The sequence below is a fragment of the Lepidochelys kempii genome, chromosome 6, assembly GCF_965140285.1.
Source record: "Lepidochelys kempii isolate rLepKem1 chromosome 6, rLepKem1.hap1, whole genome shotgun sequence".
In the NCBI taxonomy this organism is placed as follows: Eukaryota; Metazoa; Chordata; order Testudines; family Cheloniidae; genus Lepidochelys; species Lepidochelys kempii.
This window is the reverse complement of record NC_136385.1, coordinates 9,768,855-9,796,239: the sequence shown is the minus strand read 5'-3', so window position 1 is coordinate 9,796,239 and position 27,385 is coordinate 9,768,855. Positions and strand designations below refer to the sequence as shown.

The 27,385-nt window shown below is 52.8% G+C and overlaps 1 pseudogene across 1 annotated transcript; it reads right to left on the bottom strand.

Annotated features, from left to right (window-relative positions):
• Positions 1 to 2,779: 2,779 nt before the first annotated feature.
• Positions 2,780 to 27,385, bottom strand: LOC140912371 (integrin alpha-D-like; annotated as a pseudogene). Its single transcript, XR_013636011.1, has 30 exons — positions 27,126 to 27,385; positions 19,435 to 19,549; positions 19,196 to 19,299; positions 18,855 to 18,921; positions 18,046 to 18,155; positions 17,464 to 17,594; positions 17,061 to 17,206; positions 16,551 to 16,704; positions 14,746 to 14,945; positions 14,409 to 14,431; positions 13,983 to 14,117; positions 12,970 to 13,118; positions 11,373 to 11,513; positions 10,867 to 11,073; positions 10,603 to 10,733; positions 7,995 to 8,151; positions 7,668 to 7,822; positions 7,370 to 7,501; positions 6,686 to 6,759; positions 6,284 to 6,425; positions 5,768 to 5,881; positions 5,139 to 5,218; positions 4,898 to 4,981; positions 4,668 to 4,746; positions 4,312 to 4,419; positions 3,986 to 4,069; positions 3,724 to 3,837; positions 3,416 to 3,508; positions 3,129 to 3,238; positions 2,780 to 2,935 (listed from the first exon to the last, which is right to left on the bottom strand). The product of XR_013636011.1 is annotated as an integrin alpha-D-like (transcript).

Here is a 27,385-nt window from a genome sequence, read left to right as displayed (position 1 = left end):
CTAGTGAATACTTCCTTTCTCTCTTCAGGTGTAGTGAATGCCATGGACAGGGAAGGAGGGGTTGTCCCTCCTTTTTATAGTTTCAGTCCCACTGTTGAAAAACATTTCCAGCTGCGGACTAGGACACACAGAGTTTATGTGGAAGGATGTTCACAGCTGGCTTTTCCTCACACCTTTGAGCTTCCTTTGTTTCCCTTCCTTCTTGATGACGGTTTACTGATTAAATGCAAATTCAGGCAGGCACATTCCTTTCTCGAGACCACACCTGGTTGCCAACTTCTGCATGAGCAAGGCTGTGGGGTTGGGAACACGGGTCAGTAACATAATACAGGGAAATCTTATTAAACTTTACATACAATGTTGAGACACATATCTTATCAGGACAATACTGATCAACAACTTGTGAGTTTTCAAATTATAACTCTCACAAGGCATACTTTGTACAAAGATTATTACAATAGTACGTAGGGTGTGAATACAGGAATGTATTTGGTCCCAGCCTCATTACTGCATGTGGCAGGGAGTTCCTCAGGCTAAACCTGCAGGACAGAGACATTTATTTTTTCCTTTTCAATCAGTTTTAAAAGTGATTTCATTTCCTTGTGTGGTGTGGAAGCTTGGACAGCACAGCCCCTTTCACTCCCACAAACACACACACACACTATTTAGAGACAGTTTGAAGTGACCTGAGACTTCAGACAAGACAGGTGAATGACTCTGAGAGCTTGGATTTATTGGAAGTAACCCAGTAGCACCTCAAGGCCCCGCTGAGATCAGGGCCCCCGTTGTGCCAAGCGTGGCTCAGACGCCAGCCGAGAGTGGGCCTCCTGCCCTAACCCACTAGATCCCACTCCCTTCCACAGCTCCTGGGATAGAATCCAGGAGTCCGGGCTCCCAGCCCTGCCAGGGATGCTCTGGGTGGGAGATTTCAAGTTCAGCAAGGGGCATCAGGATATGGATCCGGAGTGTCCCACATAATGCTGCCCCCTGGATGATTTTTAATTGGCCTGCCCAGTTTTTGTCCTGCCTTGCCTGTTGCCAGTGAAAAGATTTAATGTATTGGGGTTTGATGTCCCTCCGCCGGACGTGAGTATGGACAGCCACCCGTGCAGTGAATTTGTATCTACCATGCAAGACATATGGCTGGGAGCGCAGCTGGCCCTACTTAGCCTGCCGAACCACGGCAGCTCCTCTCAGCGCCAGGTAGTGAGCTTCACTCACAGCTCACCAACGGGGAGGGGTAGGTGCAGGGTGGGAGAGGCAGGGTCTCCTGGGAGGGGATGCTGGGGGGAAGGCTCCCTCCCGGGCTGTAGCTCCTGTGAGGCGCCAGGTGTGGGGGCTCATGATGGGCAAGGCAAGGGCTCCCTGAGTTACGTGTCAGAAAGAACAGCTGTGGTCACAGCTGTGGGGAAAAGGGCCAGAGCCTCACCCCTGTTCACCATTGAACATCTCTTCTATTCCCCAAAGTGAAGTGCCATTCATCCTTTATGCATTTGTTAGTTTCTCTCCAGGGCAGGAGAATGCCGCTCTGAGGATCTGTCATTCCCTAAGAGAACATAGGAAAACCTATGCAGAGGTTTGGGGGTTTTGGGGTCGTTTTTGTTGCCCGCTCACTCCGTGTTTTAGCTTGGGACAATGAGATTTTTAGTGGTAATTGTCAGCAATCATCAGTTTCACCGCGCACTCCCCAAAACCAAGGGAAAACATTTCTGTCAATCACAATCAAAACACGCAGCTAGACAAAGAAAGAAAACTGTTCCTGGAGAATTTTCTAATGTCCCACCTTATTGTCGAGAAAACTTGTGGCCATGTGGGTGTCACTGGGGCTGCTTTCAGGATAATTACATTGTACAATTTGACATGTGATGTTGACAATTTGTGTTTTTAAAGGTTATAAATAGGCTTGGCAGAATTCTTTTTTAAAATAGTTTCCATGGACAGTACTGTTTATTTCTGATCAAAATTTTTTGATTTTTATTCATTTAAATTTTTAGTTATGGAAAATTACTGGGGGCGGGGTGGGGGGAATCAAACCCAAATTCTGTAAAGACAACAAATGTTGATTTTAAAAAGTCACATTTTATAACTTTTCAAACACAAATTATCAACATCTTGTGTCAAAATACACAAAGTAAATAGCCTTAACTCCGATATGTTCTCAAGAGGAAAATTTCGATTATTAGCAATGGAAATATTTTGCCCCCAGTTTGCCTGTGTGTGATGAATTCAACATTTACCAGTAAAAATCCAGTCCTTCCAAGCATTGTTATAAAGCTTTACCTTTCTGAATGTCAACCTCGACTGCTACTAAATAACAGTCTGACCGTCACATATGGCCTGACCCCAAACACACACGAATTCCCACAACCGTGATAATTTAAATGGATAAAAATGGGGGTGGGAAGCTTAAACCCCACAAATTTCCACATCAAAATGTAAATCAATAGAGTTCTAAAAAAATGCCTGTGAACGTATCCTCAGTGTGCGCCACTAAAATGATAAAAAGGTTTATAGAATTCTGCCCAGCCTAATTTGAATAACAATTAGCTCGAGTTGGCACTCGGACCTCTTTTGTTGGTTGGGGATGGGCAGTGGCCGGTCTTTCTGCGTCTTGGAGGTGGCAAACATAAGGGGGTGGGGGTGGATCTGGAGTAACCCAGAGGGAGGCAAAGCTGGGGGGGGGGTGCCAACATTGGCAACTCGTGCCTGTGGGGGAGGGGGACAAGGAGGGGGGCAGAGTGAGGGTGCCCAGCTTCAGCAATTAAAATTTGGGGGTTCTGTGACCCATCTAGGGGAGCGCATGGGGGAGGGGCTATTGTTTTGGGGCATCGGAAGCAGGGGGGTTGCCAGCGGTTGCAATCTGGGTCGGGCCAGGCCCCTCGCCCTCCACAGCGTCCTCCATCATCTGCTTGTACTGGCGCTTGAAGAAGCCGAACTGGAAGGAGACAGCCGGGGGAAATGGTGAGAGCCAGACACACACAGGCCCATGGTCGAGGAGGAGGAGGGACAGGCTGTGGGAACCTCTGAAGGAAAGACCCTTGCCCCTTCTCCACCAGCTGGGAGAACCACAGGCCCCACCCCCAGGGTGATGGGCTGTGGGGGAAGGGGTCCAAGCCCTGCACCCTCACCTTCTAGAGGGCTGCAGTGATGAGAGCCAGCAGGATCAGGCCCCCACGCTGCTGCCCACGATGATGGGCAGGTTGTTATAGACCTCGGAGCGCTCCACCAACGTCTGCACCTGGAGGAGAGTAGGTGTGAGATGGGGACCCAGGAGTCCTGGCACCATCATCCACCCCTGCTCTAAATCCCCAGACCTCACTTCCTCCCAGAGCAGGGACAGGACCCAGGAGTCCTGGCTCCCAGCTCTAACCACTAGCCAATGCTCTCTCTAACCCGGGCACAGTCACTCTGGTACCTGGCGCTGGACGAATCCCTCCTTCTGGGTGTATTTCTTCTCCTCGTATTCAATCCGGGCCTCGCTCACCAGACTCACTTTCTGCTGCTGAGTCTGGAACAGAGAAATTCACCGTCCCTGACCAGAAATGACACAAACCAGCCCAGAGCATTGTCCCAGGGGGACCCAGAGCAATTTACAGGCTGTTCACATCAGAGCAATCACTTGCCCGGCACTGAGATGCAGCCAGCTCTGGGGAGGGGCTCAGGGGCTGTTCACATGTGGGGGATTCCTCGCCTGTTGCTGAGAGGCAGAGGCACCTCTCGTACCTGGGAGACCCACTGGAAGCTGACGTTCCCTTTGATCACAAACTCCAGCGGTTGCCGCATTTCCAGGGAGGCGATTCTGCACCGGATCTTCTTACAGGTGGCCACGGAGCAGTCCTGGGGGCGGAAGGATATCACCGGGTAGGGCAGGGGGTGTGCAGGGGCTCAGCATAGCCATGCGGGTCTGGGTCTATCTATAGCACTTGCTGTCTGAGCTAGTGCAGAGGGAGAAGAGTGGCTGGGATCCGCACCGGTCCATACTCACCAGCAGGGGGCGCTCGCTCATCTGCTTCACAAAGTCCTTCGAACCCAGCATTTCAGCCTCACTGGTGCACTGAGCCAGCTCGGGCTGGGGAGGGAGACAGACACGGTGTTAATGGGGGTGGGAATGGGACATGGGGCCTTTCTCCTCTAGGGGGCACCAGCACCAATCTGGCACCAGGGCACAGGACTGGCTGGCTCAGGGGCTGGGGAAGGACCTGGGGAAGGTCGTTCTCCCTCAGGCAGCCTGTCCCAGCAGGGGGCGCTGTAGGGCTGAGCAGGTGTCACTGGGCCCATCTCACACACACAAGGGCAGGGAGAGGCAGGTACCTTGGAGGGGACGACCTCAGAGGCGTCCCACACCCGGACCCCGCTCAGCTCCATGGGGAACTGGAACGTGACCGAGATGGGGACGCTTCGCTGCCGCAGGTTCTTGACCTGAAAGAAACAGACTCGCTACAGGGCACTGCAGGAAGAGAACCCAGGAGCTCTGATCCCCAGCCCCCGCTCTGACCCTCAGATCCCACTCCCCTGCCAGAGCTGGGGGTAGAACCCAGGAGTCCTGGCTCCCTGCCCACCCCCACCTTCATCTCTCTGTGCTCTAAGCCACTAAATCTGACTCAGGCGGTTCCACTCCCTCCCTCTTGCCCGGTCTCCCCCCTCGCACTCTGTGCCGTCGGCCTCACCTCGTACCCATGTGTCACTGGTACACTTGTCCCTGCGTCCTCGACAGAGAAGTTGACGTACTTGGTCGACTCCTCGAGGCTGGGGGAGGAAAAGGACGGAAGGAAGGAGAGAGACGGGAGTGTGCTGGATGGGGCTGGAGAGTGGCGGTGGGTGGGGACGCTGTGCTGCAGGGGGCGGGGATGGGGGCTCAGTAGGGGGCACTCTCCCCTCTGTCTCTGCATGGACCTACCTGGTGAGGATGACGAAGATGCCGTACTTGACCGGCAGCTCCGCCCGGTGAATCATGCGCTCGGTGATGGGGCCGCCATTGTCACTGTGGGGAGGGGAGGGCAAAGGGGAGAGATGTGAGGAGATGGAGCCAGTTAACTGTGCAGGGAGGCTGCACCACAGGCCTCTGCATCGTCCTGCTCCATGCACGGCCCATTCCCACTGCCCCCCCACCGCACCCCTGGCCTGCACGGCCCCCTCACCTGCTGGCAGTGGCCGTGATCTGCAGCCTGTCCCCCAGGTCGGCCTCAGAGGAGACAGCGAAAGTGGTGACAAAGATGGCCTGGAAAACACACCGGGGTGGGGGGGGGTGAGAGAGCCAGTGGACTCAGGGCCTGGGGAACTGCCAGAGACTGCGGGGGCGGGGCAGGCACGGAGGACGGTGGGGGGCTTTTGTATGAACTTAGAACAAATGGTCCCAGAGCGGCAAATGGTGTTAACATGACCCTGTCCCTGTCCAACATTAAACAGCGTTAACCTGGTTTGGGGTCCAGAGATCTCAGCCGGCTCCATGCCATGGCAACACCCCATTCACCGTCATTTTAAGGACCCCAAATGAGGAAGGCAACAGCCCCGCTCTTTGTTTTTTTCTCCACCAGTGAAGCGTGATTTCCAGCCCCCCAAGTCTGGCCCTTGGCTTCCAGCCCCGGCAGGGCCGGACCCCAGCCCTGGAGTGATTTCAGGGCTCTATTTGCACTGATTCTCTGGGCTCCCCCGGGCACTTCCCCAGCACATCGTTTGTCACGGGCTGGGCTGACTCCTGGGAACTGCCCCTCTCTGCTCCCAGCTGGGCTCACCCCTGGGGAGTACACAGGCCAGGGCCCATCCCTACCTCGGCCCCGCTCCAGAAGATGGGGAGGTTGATGTGGCAGGTGCTGTTCCTTTGAGATTGTTCCTCTGAGCCCTCCGCCAAGCTGCACTTAATGGCCAGGGGCCTCCTGTTAGACTGAGCACAGGGGACCAGCCAGTGAGACAGGGGGCCACAGACCCCTGCTGAGTCCCCCATCTCCTCCCTGGAGCACAGAACCCCGTGCTGAGCCCCCTACCCGCTCCCTGCGGCACAGCGCCCCCTGCTGATGCCCTGACCACTCCCTGCAGCACAGTGCCCGCTGCTGAGCCCCCTGCCCTCTCCTTGCATCACGACACCACCTGCCAAGCCCTCACCCACTCCCTGCAGCACGACACTCCAGACTGAGTTCCCAGCCCACTCTCTCCTGCACGGTGCCCCCTGCGGAGCCCCCCACCTGCTCCCTGCAGAGCAGCATCCCCTGCCAAGTCCCCTGCCCACTCTCTGCAGCACGGCTCCCCACTGCAGAGCTTGCCCCTCATGCCTGGTGTGTTGGGGTACCTGGAGCAGCAGGACCCGGCGGTAGGACAGCGCGGCCGGGTAGAAGAACCGCACCATGGTGCTGTAGGAATTCTCCGCGCGGTTCTCGATGGAGACGGTGATGTTGAGTTCAGGGCTGATGCCCACCACCAGGGTGCTCAAGCTAAGGGGGAGACAAAGGGGTGAGCTTCCTCAGGGCAGTGCCCTGGCTGCTCTGTGAACTTCCTCTAGCAGTGCCCAGCCAGGGACCCCAGTGCTGCGAGCTTCCTGAAACAGTGCCCAGCCAGGGACCCCAGTGCTGCAATCTTCGCCACAGCAGTGCCCCCTACCCAGGATCCATCAGCACTGGAAATCCAAACTGTGATCAAGCTGGACGAGTCCCCCCATGGCGGGTGTTTTTGTGGAGAGGATTTGGTGACTTACCCAGAGAAATTGAAGGAGACTCCTAACTGGTCATCGCAGTGGCCATCCATGTCACAGTCCTTCTGAAATGGGAGCTGGGGGGAGGGCAGGGGTCAATGGGGAGAGGGCTGCAGCACCATCTGCCACAGCGACACTGCAGGGACCCAGGGGCCCTCCAGTTACCCCAGCACCTCCCAGTCCCCTACACAGGGGACAGCTGAACCCATCATCTGCCCTGCCCTTGCTACCCACCCACTCACCCAAACCCCTCCTCCCCCTTCCCCTCCCGGCTCTGGCCAGAAAAAGTATCACAGTTCTAGGGATGCCAGGGCAGGGGGCCTGCCTGGCTCGCGGAGGGATGGGGAACAGAGCGTGGGGCCTTTCCCCTCTAAGGGGCTCTGGCCAAAATAAGTTTTGAAAAATTTTCAGCAAAAATCATGTTTTTAGCCAAAAATATTTTGGTTTTTGGATAGAAATTTTGGGAACTTTGAGGAGAAGTTGGAATGTTCCCACCCAGCGGAGACAGGTCCGTAGCCAAGGCAAACTCGGCCTCCGTCTCTGTCGCCCTCCAGTGCCTGCTCTCTGGAAGGGGTTTAGGAAGCTGCTGCTGGCTCTGAACTTTGCAGTCTCTCGCTTTGGAATGCCAACGTCACTGGTTCGATCCCTGCAGCAGACCCACCGCGAGGCCCGGCTCTGGCACCTTACCAAGCCTGCAGACACCAGTGCAGAGTCCTCGCTCAGGATGGGTTTGAGGTGGCTGGCAGCAGTGATGGGATCCCCCGTCAGGGTGTAGTTGAGATGCAGGGTGATGGGGGTCAGGGTGTCCTCTGGGCAGAGCTGGGGAGACAGAGAGACATGTCGGGCCCCTGAAGGGTAATGGAGGGCTGGGCGCTGGGTGGGACCCGGAGAGAGGTTTGTTCTCTGGGTGACTTGGATGCGAGGGGCAGAGTTGGAGGGGCAGACACAGTGGGAGGGCAAGAAATTAGGACTCCCCCACACTCACAGGAAACGTTATCCGGTATGTCTCACATCTCGTCTCAATGCCGAGCCGCAGCTCCCTGCTCAGGACAGGGCTGGTGAAGTCGAAGGTGACTCGGATATTAGTCCGCCCGGGGTCCAGGGCCAGGCTGTACTGGATGGTGCTGGAGATCCTGTCACCTACAGGGGAGGGGAAATGAGGGACAGAGAGAGACAGAGTGGGAACCTAAAGGGGAAATGGGACATGGGGCCTTTCCCCTCTACGGGGCACTAGCTCCAGTCCAGTTCCAGGGCAGGGAACTGGCTGGCTCAGAGTGCAAGGGAACGGGGGGTGGGAGGGGTATGGCCTGACCTAGGCTGTCCATGGTGCTCTTAGTGATGGTAAAGCAGACCTCTGCCCTGCTGGCCTCTGTGTTGAGCTGCTCCTGCCCCTGGCAGTCGAAGGCCGAGGTTGGGATCGTGGGGGCTGGAAGCTGATGGAGACCCTGACTCTGAGCACCGGCCGGGACCTGCCATGGGGGGAACAGAACCATCACCCAGCTGCTCTCTGCAATGTGGCCAGGACCCCTCCCTCCCCTGAGCCTCCCACCCAGCCTGGAGGTGCTCACAGCACCCCATGGAGACAAGTTATGGATATAGAGCTCTACTAGAGGAGATGCTGGGGGGCAGAGAAGGGAGCAGCCAAGCAGGGGCAGCAGGTTTGTATAATTTTTGGTGGTGCCCAGAACAGGTCCAAGTCCTGTCCTCCCCCACCCCCACCCCGCCACACACACATACCGGCCTAAGGCTCTGGAAGGGAGTTTGGGTGCTGGGTGTGGGCTCTGGGCTGGGGCAGAGCGTATGAGTTCAGGAGGGGGTGCCAGTTCTGGGAGGGAGTTTGGGAGTAGGAGGGGGTTTGGGGTGCCACACAGCCCCCCACCACCACACTCCCCGGACACGTGATGTCCTGCACCCTCATGCACAAATCCACAGTGCCCTGAACACCACCACCCCTGCACCAGCACTCCTCTGCCCTCAGCCCCACCTCAGCCACCTCAGCCAAGAGGAGCAAGGGCGGGGGAGGAACCGGGGAGGTGTGTGGGGCCAGCGGTGGAACTCGGACCCAAACTTTAGTGGAGCCGGGCCCCCAGGCCCGGAATATTCCTGGAGCTCGAGCACCACGGGCTCATGCAACTCGCTGGCCCTGCAGCAAAGCGATCATTGTGCCTTTCTCCAGTACAGAGACAGACACACACACACACACACACACACACACACACACACACACACAAAAATGTATTGCTACTGTGTGCATCCTTGTCTAAACTACAGATAATTGAGCTTAATGAAGCGTGGCAGATTACTGGTTCTCATTCTCAAAATGTTGCTTCAAAGCCTCCCTGCTTCGATATAGCCCTCATTGTGCCCCTCCAATAGCCATGGTATCTGGCTGCTCAAAATCAGCCGCCAGGTGATCTGGCTCAGCACTCCACCCCAGGCAAGCTTTTCATCCTTAGCCCCACAGGCAGCTTTGACCATTGGAATGTTTTCCTCACTAAGATCTAACCTTCCCTATAGGCATCGCCAGCCTGCTTTTAATGTGTCAAAGGCACATTCCACAGTCACTCTGCATCTACTCAGCCTGCTGTTGAAGAGCTCCTTGCTGCGGTCCAGGCTTCCCATTTAAGGCTCCATGAGCCATGGGAGTAAGGGATATGCTGGGTCTAGCAGGATCATGATGGGCATTTTAACATCCCCCACTGGAATCTTTTGGTCTGGAAAGAAAGTCCCTGCTTGCAGCTTTCTGTGCAGTCCGGTGCTCCTGAAGATGCGTACGTCATGCACCTTCCCAGACCACCCCACACTGATGTCAGCAAAACACCCACAGTGATCTACAGGTGCCTGAAATAACATGGAGAAGTGCCCCTTTCTGTTGATATACTCCTTCACAAGATGGTCCATGGCCAAAATTGGAATATGCGTTCCATCTATTACCCTGCCGCAGTTATGGAATCCCATTTCTACAAAGCCATTCACTATTTCACGTACATTGCCAAGAGTCGTGGTCCTTCATAGCAAGATTCAATTAATGGCCGTGCATACTTGCATTAACACAGCCCCTGCAATCGACTTCACAACTTCAAACTGATTCACAACCAACTGGTAGCAGTCCAGGGTCACCAGCTTCCACACTGCAATTGCCATGCACTTCTCCACCAAGAGGGCAGCTCTCACTTTGGTGTCCTTGCACTGCAGGGCTGGGGTGAGCTCCGTACACAGTCCCAGGAAGGTGGTTTTCTGCCTCCGAAAGTTCTGCACCACTGCTCGTCATCTCAGAGCTGCATAACAGTGTGATCCCACCAATCAGTGCTTGTTTCCCAAGCTCAAAAGCGACAGTCCACTGTGTTCAGCTGCTCCATGAATGCCAAAAGTAATCTGTGTTGTTTCTTTCCATGGCACACAGCATGTCAGGCATCTCTAGTTCCTGTTCAGATTGGGAGCTCATGATATACTGCATGACCATCCACGATTTGTTCACAATAGTTATCACAACAGTACAGATCAGTGCAGGATCCATCTTTTCAGACGGAGATGGCAGGCTCACAGTAAACAAGAACCATTGAAAAATGCCACAGAATGCAGTCAAAAGCCCATAGACTGCTGTGACAGAAAGAACTGCATCATGGGACATTGATTCCATACCCATGATGCACTGCGATCCACTCCACCATCACACAACACCCAGCTGTGGAATGTGGCGAGTCGCACACTGAGATAGGTACCCGCAGTGCACTGCTCTCACTCTCAGTGCGACTGTACCAAGTGTGGATGCGCTCTGCTGACACGAGGACCGCAGTGTGGACATGGAATAGGGATGAAATTGTTACACTTTCAGATCGTTGGAATAATTTATATCAAAAATATGCTTTAGTGTAGACAAGGCCTGAGATGGTTGTTTGGAGCAGTGCAACATTATTTACCTCAGCAGCAGGACCTGCCCTTGTGCCCCCACCGCGATGTCCGGCAGTCCATCCCCCGTCAGATCTGTCCCACCACTGACGGCCTGGCCAAAGTAGTGCAGCCTGCTGGGAAACCGTGACCCCTCGATGCGCTGTAGGGCAGAGAGAGCAATAAGGGATGCAGAAGGGGTGAGTACACTGTATAATGGGCACTAAGGGGCTGTGGGCCCCATGGTGTCCCTTCAGGGCTGTGTACTGACCCGTCCCCGCAGGAGCTGGGCTCACCTGTCTGTACTGGGGACTGAGACCTCCCTTTTCCCCATGGAAGATGTACAAGGCCCCACGATTGTCATTCTCCATGGGAGCCCCAATGGCCACATCTGTGTGTCCGTCCCCGCTGATGTCCCCGATTTCAGACATGCTGGCCCCGAAGCGCCCAGACACTTCCCCCGTCTGCCCATGTAGTGTATTGTTGCAGAACATCGTCGTCCCCTGCAGGCCCAATCCAAAAAGACACATGGAGAAAGGATCAGCCCTTGCTGTCATCAGAGAGTGATCCCTAGCAAGCTCCTTTTCCTCTCTCTGCAGCACAGTGTGCCCTACCCCCAACTCTGGGGCACTGGGGCCAGAACTGACTGGGAGGGAAGAGCACCCCCTACTGAGCCTCTACCCCGCTTCGTGGAGCGCCATGCCCACCACTGCAATACTAATTGTCACAGCATCACGGCAGTCCAGGCAAACAAGAACCCCAGGCCACCCATCTTCCCCAGTGCTGCGCTCCTCTTTCTTACCAGCAAGTCGATCGGGCAGATATAGACCCGTCCTCCATTCAGGGGTGTATGGTACATGGGGGCTCCAATTAGAACCAGGTCCGTGTTCCCATCTCTGTTGAGGTCCACAGTGCACAGTGTACACCCGAAATATGAGCCAATCTGGAGAGGCAGATAAGCCACCCCCTCAATTTAGTCAACTCCTGCTTCTTCTCCCACTGAAACCCTTCCCACCCTCTGGGGATAAGGATTCAGTCCCAATATCCATTCCATCTTTAGCCTCACCCTCCCAAAGTGCAGCCGGTGGGGCTATCTCTGTAAGTGTTCTTGAACAGACAGGCAGCTAGATCTTGAAGGGATGGGGATGCTGAATGCTAACTGTGGTGCAATTCTTTTTAGAGGCTGGGCTATCACAAGTCAAGTTCATCAGTGACTGAGCCACTGTTGTAAGTTTTGTTTAGGTGGCACAAATAGGCAATTGGATTTTAGAGAAATTCACTTTGTTAGTGTAGTGTGATCTTTTTCAGACACTGTTAATATCACTAGTAATGTTATTTCCTTGCCTGAGTCTCTCTAGTCTAGATCCACAAAGGTACGTATGTGCTTAACCCCCCGGACTTAACTGCCTCTGTGAGCCGCAAAACCTCTGCCTGGCTACTGCTGACCCCTGTAGGTTCCTAAACTGACTTGGTGCCTATGTTTTTGCAGCAGAAGCTCCTTTGTTGCTGTCTCAATGGCAGGGCTTGTGCCTTACTGTCTTACTCTAAACATGCAGTTGCACGGTGCCCATTTCCCCCTCCCCCCGCCATTCCAGCATGGTCCACAAACTCGGGGAAGACAGGCTCTCCTCCATCTAACTCCTCCTCTGGTAGGTGTCATCAGAGGAGAAGGAATTGAATAGGACCCTGCTATTTCTCAGTTCAGTTCTCAGTTTAGTGCTCTAACCCCTAAGCTGTGGGATAGTCTGATGTGGACTCCCTCAGTCTCCCCTGTTAATTGAGTAATTAAGTAACAGTTGGGCCACAGAACATATGCAAATCACAACCACCCTACAGCCTGAGAGAGGACAGCTACATGGTTAAATCCTTCTTCTTAATCAGGCAAAGCAGGGATTTGAACCATGGGTCACCCGTGTCCTAGGTGAGGACTCTAACCCCCAGGCTATAAGGGAAACCTCTCTGTGTCTCCTCCAGCTGGTTTGTGAATATCTTGGCAGCTCTGAGCATGCCTATTGGATGAGACCCCACATGTGGGGTAGGTGAAGAGGGCCCGTGTCTCTCTCTCCCCTCCCCCCATTCATCGATCACGGGCAGAGGCAGGTGCCTCCATGCAGCATCACAATGCCTAAGTCCCTTGGTGGGTCTGGGCCACCTTATGAGTTCCGTCTAAACTGTAAGTGAAGGTAACAGAAGTGGATTATTGGAGAGATGCTGAATGTCAGCTGTGGTGCAGTTCTCTAAACCAGTCAAGTTTATCCTTTCCTGAGGCTCTCTGACCGAATCGTTCCTGAAGGTGAAGCCAAACACAAATATTGCACGATGCCAAAAGCTTACAGGCTTCCCCAGTGCTCTCTTTCTTTCACACCCACAATCCACATTACCTGTAACACTCCCCATACCTGCTCTCCCGACAGCTCTGATCTGGGTGTCCATTCCCCACCCTTGGTATCTTGGCTGAACAGGATGACTTTGCCGGTGCGTTGGCAGTGAGGGATCCCGACCATGTAGGTGCTCTGCCCATTGGCTGTGATGACCTGAGATGAATAACCTCAAAGGAAAAGAGAGACATGAGGAGGTGACATGGGAAACAGCCATTCAACAGTGTGATGGGTTGGACCACCCTGTCTGGGATGCCACTTGATGTATTGGGTTTTCACTGAGCCTCTCCTGCTCCACCAGCCTGGATTCCCTCTCCCTGTTATGCTGAATTAGGCTCTGCAGTCTCGTGCAGCACACACACACAGAAAGGGCCACACCCAGCTGCAGACTCAGAAAGAAGTCAGCTTTATGTGAGAGGACTCACCTGGAACTCACGTACACATCCTTTTGGGCAATAAACTCGAAACAATACTGTCTTACACTGTACAGAGAGATCTGCACAGTGCAAGCTCCTAAAAATTCACCCTCTCCCTCAATGTGGAGAGAGATGTGCACAGCTTCTTTCACCCCCCCCCACCCCCCTGGTATGAATTGCTATCTCTGAGAGGTTTGTATTGTACCCAGTTGCTGGGGTAATCCATGTGCTTATGTGCATTTCCTCAGTAAGCCATTAACACTCTTTGGCCTTCTTACTGTTGTACCTGAAAGGCTGCTTGTGGGTGTTGTGAACCTCGCCACACGTTTCAGTAGCACATATGTAGCCAAACTTCATAACTTCACATAGAACGATAACACATATAATCCAATGAGATTAATGTTTAGCACACCAAGACTTTTAGAATAATCCCTCACAAGACATACTTTGTACAAAAAATATCCTAATTACATGACAGTGGTGAATATTGGGGTGTCAGGGTGTCATAAACAGTGCTACACAGAGATCCCTTTCCCAGAAAGAAGAGGCAGCCACCTCTGGGGTGAGGAGCAGGGGCTGTTTAAATAGGGAAGGGGAAATCTTTGGGTTTGTTCTTACCGTGGGAAGCATCATTCATGTCCCCAGAGGTTCTGGGTATGTTGATGAAACTCAGCTTCCCACTGCTCCCGTATAAGTATATCCCATCACACTACTCATAGGCTCTCACCACTCCCAGCTCTGGATTCCCAGCAGCTCCCCGTGCCACAGAATCATAGAAGATTAGGGTTGGAAGAGACCTCAGGAGGTCATCTAGTCCAACCCCCTGCTCAAAGCAGGACCAATACCTAACTAAATCATCCCAGCCAGGGATTTGTCAAGCCGGGCCTTACAAACCTCTAAGCATGGAGATTACACCACCTCCCTAGGTAACCCATTCCAGTGCTTCACCTCCCTCCTAGTGAAAGAGTGCTTCCTAATATCCAACCTAGACCTCCCGCACTGCAACTTGAGACCATTGGTCCTTGTTCTGTCATCTGCCACCACTGAGAACAGCCGAGCTCCATCCTCTTTGGAATCCGCTTCAGGTAGTTGAAGGCCGCTATCAAATCCCCCCTCACTCTTCTCTTCTGCAGATTAAATAACCCCAGTCCCCTCAGCCTCTCCTCATAAGTCATGTGCCCCTAATCATTTTTGTTGACCTCCGCTGGACTCTTTCCAATTTGCCCACGTCCTTTCTGTAGTGGGGGGCCCAAAATTGGATGCAATACTCCAGATGTGGCCTCACCAGTGCCAAATAGAGGGGAATAATTAGTTCCCTCGATCTGCTGCCAATGCTCCTACTAATGCAGCCCAATATGCCGGCCATCTTGACCTTGAAAACCCATTCTCAAGCCCCAGGGCCCCTGTGGCCCCTGCCCCACCTCTGTTACCTTTGCAGGTGAAGATCTTCTCCTGCAGCTGGCTCTGGATGCTCTGGAGGGTGTCGAAATTGTCCACCCGGAAGACATGCTCGTTGGTGGGCTCAGAGGCGATCTCCTGGAGCTCCTGTTGGGCAGTATCACTGGAGAAGGCCTCGCCAACCTTCACGGAGTAGAGGGAGGTACAGGGGAGACCAGGGCATTGGCATCAGTCACAGCCGGGAGCCCTGGACCAACACCCACCCGCCCCGATCTCTGCTGGGCCTTCTAGAGGCACGGCTCAGCCAGTGCCATGTGCTTCTCCGGTGAGTGGGGGGCCGCTGGAGCCTGGAGTTATGGAGCCTGCCTCATTTCAGCACTGAGTTGTGTTGGTTGTCCAAGCAGCAGGGCACAGGGGTCTCCTTGCCATGGGGATTGTCAGCATTCTGGGGACCTGCATGGCTCAATCTCCAGGGCGTAGTGAGGGGTGAGTGCTGCAATGTCTCCGGGGGACACCTCAGGGCAAGGGGTGAAGGGATGGGACCACCGCACTAGTCCGGGTGGGTTGTGTGAAGTCGGTTCAGCGGTGGAGTCAGACACCTCCTCGTCGCTGGGCCTGACGTAAACAGCAGACATAGGTCGAACAAGATCCAATGGCTGGAAGTGGAATTTACACCCATTCCTTTTGGAAATAAGGTGTCAGGTTTAACCATGAGGGGAATTAACCCTTGGAGCAGCTCACCACAGGCCGTGGTGGATTCTCCATCCCTAGCAATTATTATCTCAAGGCTGGCAGGTTTTCTGAAAGATTTGCTCTGGTTCCAACAGGGATTATTGGGGTCAGTTCTCTGGCCTGTGCTACACACCAACTCAAACTAGATCATTGCAAAAGTCCCTTCTGGCCTGGGAATCTATGACCTGAGTTTGTTGATGTAGGACTTACGTCGACCTAACTCTGTAAGTGGCTACAGTAAAATGTAGCTCCCACCCATGAAACTCACCCGCTGCACCAACTTCATAGCTCCACTTCCACAAGAGGCATTGTTTTTACGTCAATGTAGTTAGGTTGATGCAGTGTCCGTATAGGCACTGTGTGGCTTACATAGCCTGAGGCTCCAGCTGTTGGCCCCAGGCGGTGGGGCTTCAGCCTCACAACGCCCCGCACTGACAGTTAAATAAGTGAAAAGTCCCCGGTGAAGATGCACACCGCTGACAGGAGAGTAACGTGGACATGAAAAACCAATTTAATTACTGCGGTGGCTGTGTGACGACGTAACTTAATTCGACTTAAGTGTATCGTGTAAACTTGCCCTTCGCTTTGCTGCTGCTGCCCATTTCAATCTCTTTGGCTCAGCAGTTTAACAGAGAGAAACGTCAAGTGACTGAGATCAGTTTGGGGAGGATCAGAGCTGTTGTTTGAGCCCAAGGCGGGTGCAAAAAAGACTTTATAAGAACCGGGTGACTTTGCTGTTTAAGGGAGGGGGGCTATTTCTCAGAAACCCTTTGTTCAAATGATCCCAAATTTAGACCACTAATCTTAACCTGCATCCCCATGAGGCAAACCAAATGTTATGACAATCTGAGTCAGCACGTGTATCGTAGGGCAGTCAGAAAACCCAACCTTTAACTAGAAAGCTCGGCTCAATCTGAACAACAGAGGAGCTCCAGCTCTCCTATAACGTCACATGTTGACCCAGTTACAACCCAGGGTCAGTTCTTCTCCCTTACCTGGTGGGAACCTGGACAGGGGCTCAGATCTCTACTAGTTCTCCGCACAGCCACGGCTCACCCCGATGGCATAGCGGATGATCCCAGCTCTCTCAGCCTCGGGGATGGCGTCTGAATAAGAAAGCGGGTCGTTGTATTTCTGCCCATCTGTGATCACAATGAGAACCTTGGTGGCCTCATCCCGAGCGCCTCTCCCAGAGGTGAACAACTGCCGCCTGGAAAAGGGGGGTGGGGAATGCATGGGAGGGTTATTGGTATGTAATAACACGTAATGCTCATCCACTGCTTTGGCATTGCAGATCTCAAAGTCCTTTACAAGGAGGTCACCGTCATGTCCCCATTTTACTGATGGGGAAACTGAGGCATAGGGCAGGGGCATGACTTGCTTAAAGTCACAACACAACAGAGGCTCAGAGTTGGCAATCGAACCCCAAAGTCCTGGCTCCCAGCATCCCCACCCCACTTTAATCTACTAGACCCCAGTCCCCTCCCACAGTCCCTATCCCTTAGCTTGCATGTCCTTGTAGCCCATTCCATGTGGAGTCAGCATGGGGAGGAAGGCAATACCTACACGACTTTCCGGATAGCTGTGGCCGTGTACGTCGTTCCATGAAGCTGCTCAATCCTCCAGACTAGGTGATCGGGGTCATGACTTCTCCTGTACTCCATGAAGTCGAAGTGCAATTCATATTTATTGGAGTACTGCATGAGGGCGAACTGCAAGGGGAGGCGGGGAGAAGAGAGAAAAACAACCCCAGGGGTGGAGGGTAAGAAAAGCAGGCATCAGACTCAGTTAAGGGCTGAGGCAGTCGGGACGTAGTGGTTCTGTTGGAATTTTTTCCTGGTTTTGGATGCAAAATCCTTTACTGCTCCCCCTGCAGCACAGCGCCCCCTAGCGCCGCACTGGGGTTCTGGGGTCAGCACTGACTGTGAGAGGCAGGGTATGTAGTCAGGGTTCAGCTTCTGCTCATTACCTGCGTGTCGGTGCTGCGGAAACGCTTCATGATCTCAGCGAGAAACGTCTTCATTTTTCCAAAGTCCTCAGGTACGATGCTGCCCGAGCCGTCGACGAGGAGCGCTATGTCTGTGACACGTCTGGGGCACTCTGAGGGGGATAGGAATGAAGTACGTCCTGACTCAACTCCACAAACATGGGAAACCCAACAGAAAGAGCTAGACCAGACCAATGGGCGCATCTAAGCTGATATCCCGCCCCCTGCTGGCCACCCCGATCAGACCCCTTCGGCCCCTCTGTCGCAATATCATCCCGTCCCTGCCATGGAGGGGTCCTGAGCGTAGAGCATGACATGCACTGGGATGCAAAAAATACACCCCTCCCCCTCCCAGAGCTGGGACAGAACCCAGGAGTCCTGACTCCCAGCTCCTACTGACTACCTGAATCAAACCAATGGGCCCACCTAGCCTGGTATCCCAACCCACATCAGACCCTGGGCCCCTCTAGACCCATCTCCCCTCCACCTCCCCATGGCCCTTGTACCCACCCGGGAACCCAGGGTGTAAGTCCTCCCCATACACACCCCCGGGTCACCGCTTACCTGGCTGGGTGTCCAGGATGCGCTGGAGTTGCCAGAAGCTCTGCTGCAGAGGGAAGCAGCAGTGACTGACGTACATGTTCTCCCCACAGGCCCGGTGCACCACGGGGCACGAAAAGGCAGCGGGTCAGTAGGTTCCCCTCTCAACAGAGCAGTGAGGGTGGGGAAGAGAGCCTGGGGCCTGATCCCTTCCCCTCCGCCCCCGGGATATGCAGGGAAAGGCCCTGCCAGGGCAGGGACCCCCTTGGGGCAGACAGGACGTCGGGACCTAACTCCGAGAGGAGACAGGGGAGACGCACGGGGGCATCATCTGCTTACCACACTCCCTGCTATAGCAGTGTCCAGTCACTGTTGCCATGGCAATGTCAACCACTTGCCATGCTCCCTGCTATGTCCACGTACAGTCACTGTCGCCATGACAGAAACCCGGTTACAACGTTTCCTGATACCTCAGCACACAGTCACTGTCACCATGGCAACATCAGCCAGTTGCCTCCATCCCTCATAACATCACCTCACGATCACTGTAGCCAAAGTGAGGATACCTGGCTACCACCATTCCCCACTGCATCGTTGTACCACCCCTCCAGTTACAGCAATTACCAACAGCCCTCACACAGTTATCATGTAGTCATGGGGACGTCACCCAGTTGTCACCTCTGCACCGTTGCTGCAGTCATGCTGACACCGCCCAGTTACTACCATCCATGAGTAGTGGGGTTTCGGGGGGGGGGGAACCTGTCCCCTGGAATGATGAGGGAGAAAATGTCGGACCCCACTCCTACCACCCATTTCCCCTAGGTGTGGTACCTACCAGGAACTGGGAGCCTTGGACAGCCAGAGACAAACTGAGGGACATATTCATGGCATCCGGGGACCCTGACAGGAGAGAGATGCACACCAGGCTGAGCAAATAAACTCCATTCCTGTCCCAGAACGGAGGAAAGAACTGAGAATTCCTGACTCTCAGCTCTAACCACTAGACCCCCCCCACATTTGGTATAGAAACCAGGAGTCCTAGCTCCCAGCCCCCCTTTCCTCCCGCTTTAACCCACTAGACCCCCCTTCCCTCTCAGAGCTGGTGACAGAACCCAAGAGTCCTGGCTCCCACCCCAATCCTATTTCTGCACCCCACAACACAGGATGCCCCTACTCTGGATGGGGATCTCCTGGCAGCGTCTGGATCCAGGGTTGCACTTGTAGACTTTGCCGGTTTCGTTCACGTTTCCTGTCTGCAGCAGGCCCCCAACAATCAGCCTGCAGGGAAAAGGTATGGGGGGTCAGGGGATGCCCCACACACCCAGGGGACTGAGGCCCAGGGGAGGCAGCCCAGCCGGACATGCCCCTCAGTGTTGGGCACAAGTCACGTGGGGTCCCATGTCCAGCCCTTACCCCCCGGCACTGGCATTCCCGAACTGCACCACGCTCTGCCCAAACCCCTCAGCTGCCTCCTGGAAGGTGATGGGTCCCTCCACGTCCACGCTGAATCCATGGCTCGGGGCCAGCACTGCAGGGGTTAAACAGTCTCCAGTTAGAGCTTCCCGGATGGAGACCAGGCCAGTGCCTGGGGCTTTCTGGCTATGGGACTGAATTCTAGCCCGCTACTCTAACCCACCAAATCCCACTCCTCTCCCAAAGCCAGGGATAGAACGCAGGCCTCCTGACTCCCAGCTCCTCACCACCTGCTCCCGGCTGTCTAGCCCTCAAAGGCTATTTTATGCAAATCATTCCCCACATTCATTGCATAGTGCCAGACACTCCCATTTAAATATAAATTTCATTAGTAGAGCGCTACCAAATTCAGAGTCCATTTTGGTCAATTTCATGGTCACAGGATTTTAAAAATCATAAATCTCATGATTTCAGTTCTTTAAATCTGAAATTTCACAGTGTTGTAATTGGAGCGGTCCTCACGCAAAAGGAGCCGTGGGAGTGGGGGATCAAAAGGTTATTGGGGGAGGGCTATGGCACTGTACCCTTACTCCTGCTCTGCTGCCGGCGGGGCACTGCCTTCAGAGCTGGGTGCTTGGCCAACAGCCGTTCCTCTCTGGCCGCCCAGCTCTGAAGGCAGCACAGAAGTAAGGGTGGCACTACTGTGACCCCCCTAAAATAACCCTGTGACTCCCCTGCAACACCCTTTTGGGTCAGGACCCCCAGTTTGAGAAATACTGGTCTCCCCTGTGAAATCTGTATAGGATTAGGTAAAAGCACATAAAAGACCAGATTTCACAGTCTGTGATATGTTTTTCATGACGGTGAATTTGGCAGGGCCTAATCATGAGTGGATTCAGCGCTGGCGAAGGAAGTCCTAGATTTATCTCCATCCGCTTTCCTGATGCTGATCCATAGCGGATGTACTTCCTGTAGGGACAGAAGGGACAGATCAGTCTTCATAGATTGATAGACTAATGGCCATGTAGCCAGTGGTTTTAGTTATTATTCATTTATTGTACGACATTGTGATTATGTTATATCATAGATATATTCATTAACTAGAGTTAATTTGTAGGATTATAAAAGTATAATTCCTCTAAATACCGAACCAAGTACTAGTGATGACTAAGACAAGCTGAAATGTAAGAACCTGTAGGTTAAAGCCTGAAAGACTTTAGTTTATCTAGTTTAGGCCTTGGAGACAAGAAATGATGACATAAGTGACTGAAAAATAATCCAGTGCCATAAGATTATGGGAAAAGAGGCACCAAGTGACAGTATTGTGCAAAATTACCCAGAAGATTAATATTAGATCATAAAAATACCATAAAGGCGCATCTGTCTCAGACATGTGTCTTAACCATGGGATACAGCTTGTGCGCTAATGCTAATGAGAATAAAGGGAACTTACCTAGCCTATAGAAAATTGGGGTTCATTAAGTTTCCAGGGGAGACAGACCAATAAGGGAAAAGAGGGTGGACACTTTTATGGACACACGCAGAATGTAGGTGTAGACAGAATCACAGTATAAAAAGGGGATGCCCAGAATGAGAAAACTGAGCTCCCTCTGGGAGACTCCAGCAGGAACCATCCCTCTACTGATGATCAAGCCATGAGAGACCCATCAGACCCTAACACTATTGTCAAGGATGTGAGTATAACTATATTTTTAAATTGTGCATAGGTCTGTATAGAATTTCTATATGCGTGGGTAATCATAACTAACTTTAATAAAACTTAAAAATAGACTAGACCTTGTACTGGTGAATTATAGATGGTCATTACCTTTGGTCTCTATGTGTTCCTAGAGGCTCTCAGTTTGAAGCAAGTAACAGAGGTGACTTTCACTCTGTTAAGCTTGAAACTGTAGCCACCAGAGCCGAACCCAAGATGGTGTCACACCACAATATAAAATGTACTTTAAATAAAATAAAAGGCTACATCCAGAAGGGACCATTGTGATCATCTAGTCTGACCTCCTGCATAACACAAGCCAGAGAACTTCCCCTGCATTTATTCCTGATTGAACCAGAGCAGATCTTCCAGAAAAATGTCCAGTCTTGATTTAAAATGTCCAGTGATGAAAAATCCACCACAACTCTTTGCAAATTGTTCCAATGGTGAATAACACTTGCTGTTAAAAATGTCAGCTTTATTTTCATAGGCCATGTCTACACTACCACTTATGTCTTCAAAACTTATGAAAAAACCACACCCCTGAGCGACATAAGTTTCGCCTGCATCAGTGGTAATGTGCAGAATGCGATGGTGGCAGAAGAGCATCTCCCACTGATATAGCTACTCCCGCTTGTTGAGATTGTTTAATTATTTTGACCGGAGAGCTCTTGCCCGTCAGCATAGAGTGGCTACACAAGTGATCTTACATTGGCACAGCTGCATCGATACAGCTGTGCTTCTGTAAGATCGCTATTGTAGACATGGCCTTAGTTTGTCTAGTGTCAACTTTCAGCCATTTGATCATGTTAGACCTTTATCTGCTAGAGTAAAGAGACCAGTATTAAATATTTGTCCTCCTCATAGCTACTCAGACTGGGATTAAATCAGCCCTTAACCTTCCTTAACTAGACTGATCTCCTTGAGTCTATCACTATGAGGCAGGTTTTCCAATCCTTTCGTTAGTCTCATGGCACTTCTCTGACCCCTCTCCAATTTATCAACATCCTTTGTGACTTCTACCTGAAAGGCACCTGAACTGGATACACTATTCCAGCAGCAGTCACCCCAAGGCCATGTACAGAAGTAAAAAACCGCTCTGCTCCTGCTCGAGGGTCCCCTGTTCATGCACACAGAGAACGCATTAGCCCTTTTGGTCACAGCGTTGCATTGGTAAGTTTGTGTCGCAGGAGCCAGAGCTGAGACCCTCCAAACTCATGTCACACACAAAACACCAAACAGCTAGTGGCTGGCTACACTGAACCCCAAACACACAGGGTAGCTAACTCCCCTGATGCAAAGCTCCCCCGATGGGACTGGCTGGGAGAAGTGGATGAGTGGGGAAACCCCTCCTTGAATGGCTGTCTTTCCCCACATCCCCCACCTCCTGGAGAAAGGCAGCCAATCAGGGCTTCTGCACTGGGCAAGCAAGGCCAAGAGTAATTGTGGGAGAGAAGTAGGGAGTGTAATAATCTGTCAGGGTGGCTCTGCTCTCCTCCCCCTTGCCCCTGCCTACTCCATCCCTGCAAACCCAGACCTGGGAAACAGAGTCCGCTGCTTGGAGCTGCCCCCTTTAGGCTTGGAGGCGGTAAAGACCCTCCAGATTTGCAGGAGGAGCAAATGTGGGGCAAGGTTGGGTGCAGAATTGTGGGGCTGGTGGGTGGGGTTGGAAAATTGTGGGGCTGGCTGGACAAAAGGGGGTGCTGGGAGAGCGGGGGCAGGCTCCCCCAATTTCCCCTTCTTAGGCCTCGTCTCCCAGTGTGCCTCAAAACCCCAAGTCTGTCATCCTTATTCTCAACCACCACAAAGTCTGCCCTCCCCCATGCCCTGCGAGGTCCCAGCCTCACAGACAGAGCTGACATGACTTGGAAGGAGGAGGAACCTCTGGTAACCTTATAGCAGGTCCGTGCCAACCACGTCCACTTCCTGTCCACCAACCCCATCCCTGGCCCACATCCTACCAAGCACACATGCTGCACAGAGAGGGAGAGTCATACATACCCCAATGCCCTCCCAAAGAGACCCAACAAATGGCCACATCTCAGTGCCGGGTGAGCGAATCACTGTACAAACAGCTCCTATGCCCCACCCCAGAAGTGGCTGCATCCCAGAGCCAAATAATTTCAGGGATTCCATGCCAGCAAAATATGGATTTCATGTGCATTGTAACGTGTTTTGATGTGGTATTTTCTAATAAACAACCTTCAGTGAATGAGAATTATAATCCAGTGTCAAAACATAGTCTTCACCTGTGTATGCAAATAGATCCACACCAACTTTAGACCACGCCCTGAACTGGTCATCGCTTATCAACATAGCCTCTTTTACTCTGTTTAGGTTGGCACTGGGGGCCTGTTTCACACATTTTAACAATTTTTCTCTATCATTGTTCATTTGTGGCCAGTACCATATCTCTCCGGCTCTGCACTTACATTTCCCCATGTCCAAGGGTCCTTCATGTCCTCTTGTGAGCATGTCATCTTGGAACGTCTTGATATGTAATGTCTTGGCCATCTGACGTTAATAGCCTCGAATACCCTCTGTAAACTCTTGTCATTAGCTGTAGCCTCAGCAAATTCACTCCAAAACCTTTCTGAGACTGAGCACTAGACTCCACATCCCTCTCAGAGCTGGGGATAGAGCCCAGGAGTCCTGACTCCCAGATCCTTCAAGCTTCCCTTTTCTCTAGTCCTTAAGGGCCATTTTACGTGCATCGTACCCTGCATTCATTTGCATAGCAGCAGAAACTCCCAAGTGAAGACTAACCATCATGAACGGATTTAGCACAGGTGAATGAAGCCCTTGATTTATCTCTTGCTGACCCAGATTCATAAGAGGAGGCGGGGAACACTTTCTGTAGGGTAGCAGGGGCAGAGCAGCCTTCATAGAATTACAGACCATAACTCCAGAAGGAACTGCTTTGAGCATCTAGTCTGACCTCCTATGTAACACAAGCCAGAGAACGTCTCTGAATGAATGCCTGTTTGAACCAGACTGGAACATTTAGGGAAAGATCCAGTCTTGATTTAAAATGTCCAGTTCAGGGTGTTAGACCCTCAGCAGGGGCCTTTTTACGGGATGGGGGAGCAGGCAGATACTGGACACAGTGTTGCTATATATAAATACTTTTTATGCTTTACAAAATGGATCTTATTTACTTTACATTTATACCCCAAACATACTACACCATAGCCCAGTAGTTAGACATTTTGATGTTTAGTTGGGGTTTAGTTTAGTTACAAGGTGCGGGGAGTTTACAAGTACCACACCATACATAAACTGGGCTTTGGATTATTGAAAGACTATAAATTGCAAATGTGTGAAGCTTTTATTTATAATTTACTTTGTGACATTATTAGATTTTTGTTTTTGTTGTTTTGGGCCTTTACCCTTTGTTTTAAAGCGACAATTTTGGGCAGGCTGACACAATCCAAGGCATTTATACATTTTTATAGCAGTTCCACTGGTGTTATTTCCTTATCTGCTGATTCTTCATTTTTTCCAAGGACATAACAAAGTTGTTTGTTACAAATAGGTTTTGACAGCTTGTCCTTTAAGTTCTTGCTTTGGTTGCCAAAATGCAGGACATGCACTCCGGTTTCAAACACACAACAACCACACTCGGCCCCATAGCATATATCATCTTACATATTATATCCCAACAAGGGAATCCACCACAAACCTTGGTAAATTGTTGCAGTGGTTAATTACTCTCGCTGTTAAAAATGTTACGCCTTATTTCCAGTCTGAATTTGTCGAGCTTCAACTTCCAAGGCATTGGATTGTGTTAGTCCTTTGTCTGCTAGACCAGGGGTTCTCAGCCTTTTTCTCTCTGAGGCCCCCCTCGACATGCTATAAAAATTGCAGGGCCCAGGGGGACAGAGGTGTAGTTTGGGCATAGGTGTAGTTTGACTTCTATTTGGGGGGGACAGGGGACAGTGGGGTTCAAGCCCCACATAGCAGTTTCCAGGAAGGGAGTGCTACCTCCACCTTCTGACTCACCTCAGCAGGCCACCCAGTCTGTCTGGGTTCGGGGGGCAACCAAAAATTACAACTCAAAGCTGGGGGGCTTAGCTCAAAAAGTTTGAAAACAGCTTAGGGTGCAGGGAGAGGGTAAGTAGGGTCTGTATGTGGGCAGGGGGGTGGGTAGCTCAGGGTGAAGGGAGGGGGTAGCTGGGGCTGTGTGTGGGCAGGGGGGGTAGCTCAGGATTCAGGGAGGACATAGCTCAGGGTGTAAGGAGAGGGGTATTAGGGACTGTGCTGGGAGGACTCCCCTGTGGTCCCTGTTCCCGGAGGGGTCCGCCAGCCACGGAGCTGGGGGGCTCTTACCGGCTGCCACTGCGGGAGCAGAGGAGGCTGGGAGCTTCAATCTAGGGCACCAGCAGGAGAGGCAGGACAGCTGCTGCTGCCTGCTCCATGCACCAGCCAGAGCAGCAGTTATCCCACATTGCCGGGCTCTGGCTTCCCGCCTCTGACCTGGCCAGGCGGCGGGGACTGGGGAGGGATTGCGCCTCCCCCAGCTTCAGCCCCACAGTGGGGCACCGGGGATTGGGGCTTCTGCCGCAGGGCCCAGCAGCCTCCTTGAAAGGGCTCGCGGACACCCTGTGGGCCGTGGACCCCTAGTTGAGAACCGCTGGGCTACACTGAAGAGTCCATCATCAAACATTTTTCCCCAGGTAGGTATTTATAGACGGAGATAAGCACTCCTTAGTCTTCACTTCGTTAATCTAAATAGTGATAGATTGAGCTCCTTGAGTCTATCGGGCAGGTTTTCTAATGTTTCAGTCATTCTCATGGCTGTTCTCTGAACCCTCTCGAATTTATCAACATCCTTCTTGAAGTGTGGGCTCCAGAACTGGCCACAGGAGTCCAGCAGTGGTCGCACCAGGACCAAATACAGAGGGAAAATAACCTCTCTAGTCCTTCCCGAGATTCCCCTGCTTATGTATCCAAGGATTGGCCACAGCATTGCACCGGTAGCAACTTGGCCCAGGCAGATCTTGGTCTCTGCCGAGTCTGTCAATTAGTGCAGGGTGGCCTGGCAAGCTTGTGCCATGGGAGCCACAGCTGAGACCCACCAAACTCTTGTCACACAAGAAACACCAAACAGCCAATCAGTGGCAAAAGTGAATCCCTAATGCAGAGCTCTCCTCCCTTCTGCCCTCACCCTCCCTGCAAGGCCAGGCCTGGGAAGGAGAATCCCCTTGGAGTTGCCCCCTCCAGGCCTGGGAGGTGGTAAAGGCCCTCCAGCGCTATAGGAGGAGCAGATACGGGGCAAATTGGGGCTGGGTGGGTGGGGTCTGGGGGCAAAGGAGCTGAGGGTGGGGGAGGAGCTGAGGTGGCCTCTCCCATTCTTCCCTTCCTCCCTTTTCAAGCCCCATCTCCCAGTCTTTCCCCACTTCCCAACCCATCCCCCTCATCCTCAGCCACCCCAAAGTCTGCCCCCCTCCATTCCCTGATGGGTCCAGGCCTCACAGACAGCAGAGATGTGACCTTGAAGCGGGGGGAAGCGACTGTGGTTTTACACAAGGACTGAGCCATTGCAAACACTGCATCCACTACAGACCTGCTGGACTCTCCCCAAACCTGCCTCCCCCACACCCCCCACATCCTACCGAGCACACACGTCCCACAGAGAAAGGGAGTCGCACCTGTGACCCACTCCCATCCCAGAGAGTCTGTGGGGAACAGAACAGAGAGGGAAGTGAACCCAGGAGTCCTGATTACCAGCCCTCCCCCACACAAGTCACGAGAGCCCCATTCCCTTCCCAGAGCTGAGGAGAGAACCCAGGAGTCCTGATGCACAGGCCTCCTGCTGTAACCCACCGACCCCACTCCTCTCCCAGAGCCAGCCAGGGATAGGACCCAGGAGTCCCGACCGTCCAGCTGCTCCCATCCCCCTGCCAGAGGGGTACTCGCTGGGCACCCATGTGGAGGAGCCCAGCGTTTCCCAGGCCCTCTGGCTGGCACTTACCTGTGCACAGGTAGAGGAGCAGAGCCAAGGGGTCCATCCTGTGCTGGGTGAGGGCTGTCTATGGAACGGGGATGCTCCTGTAGGAGGTGTGAGGTTCAAGGGCGGTGTCTGGAGAGGAGGCAGCAGAATGCAGAGGAAAGAGAAGTGCTCGCTGAAAAGAGAGAAAAACTGTCAGGGTGGAGGGGGGACTCAGGGTGTTATAGGGAGGGAGCAGAATGGAGAAGACAGGGAAAAAAGTCAGCGACACTGGTACACTCAGC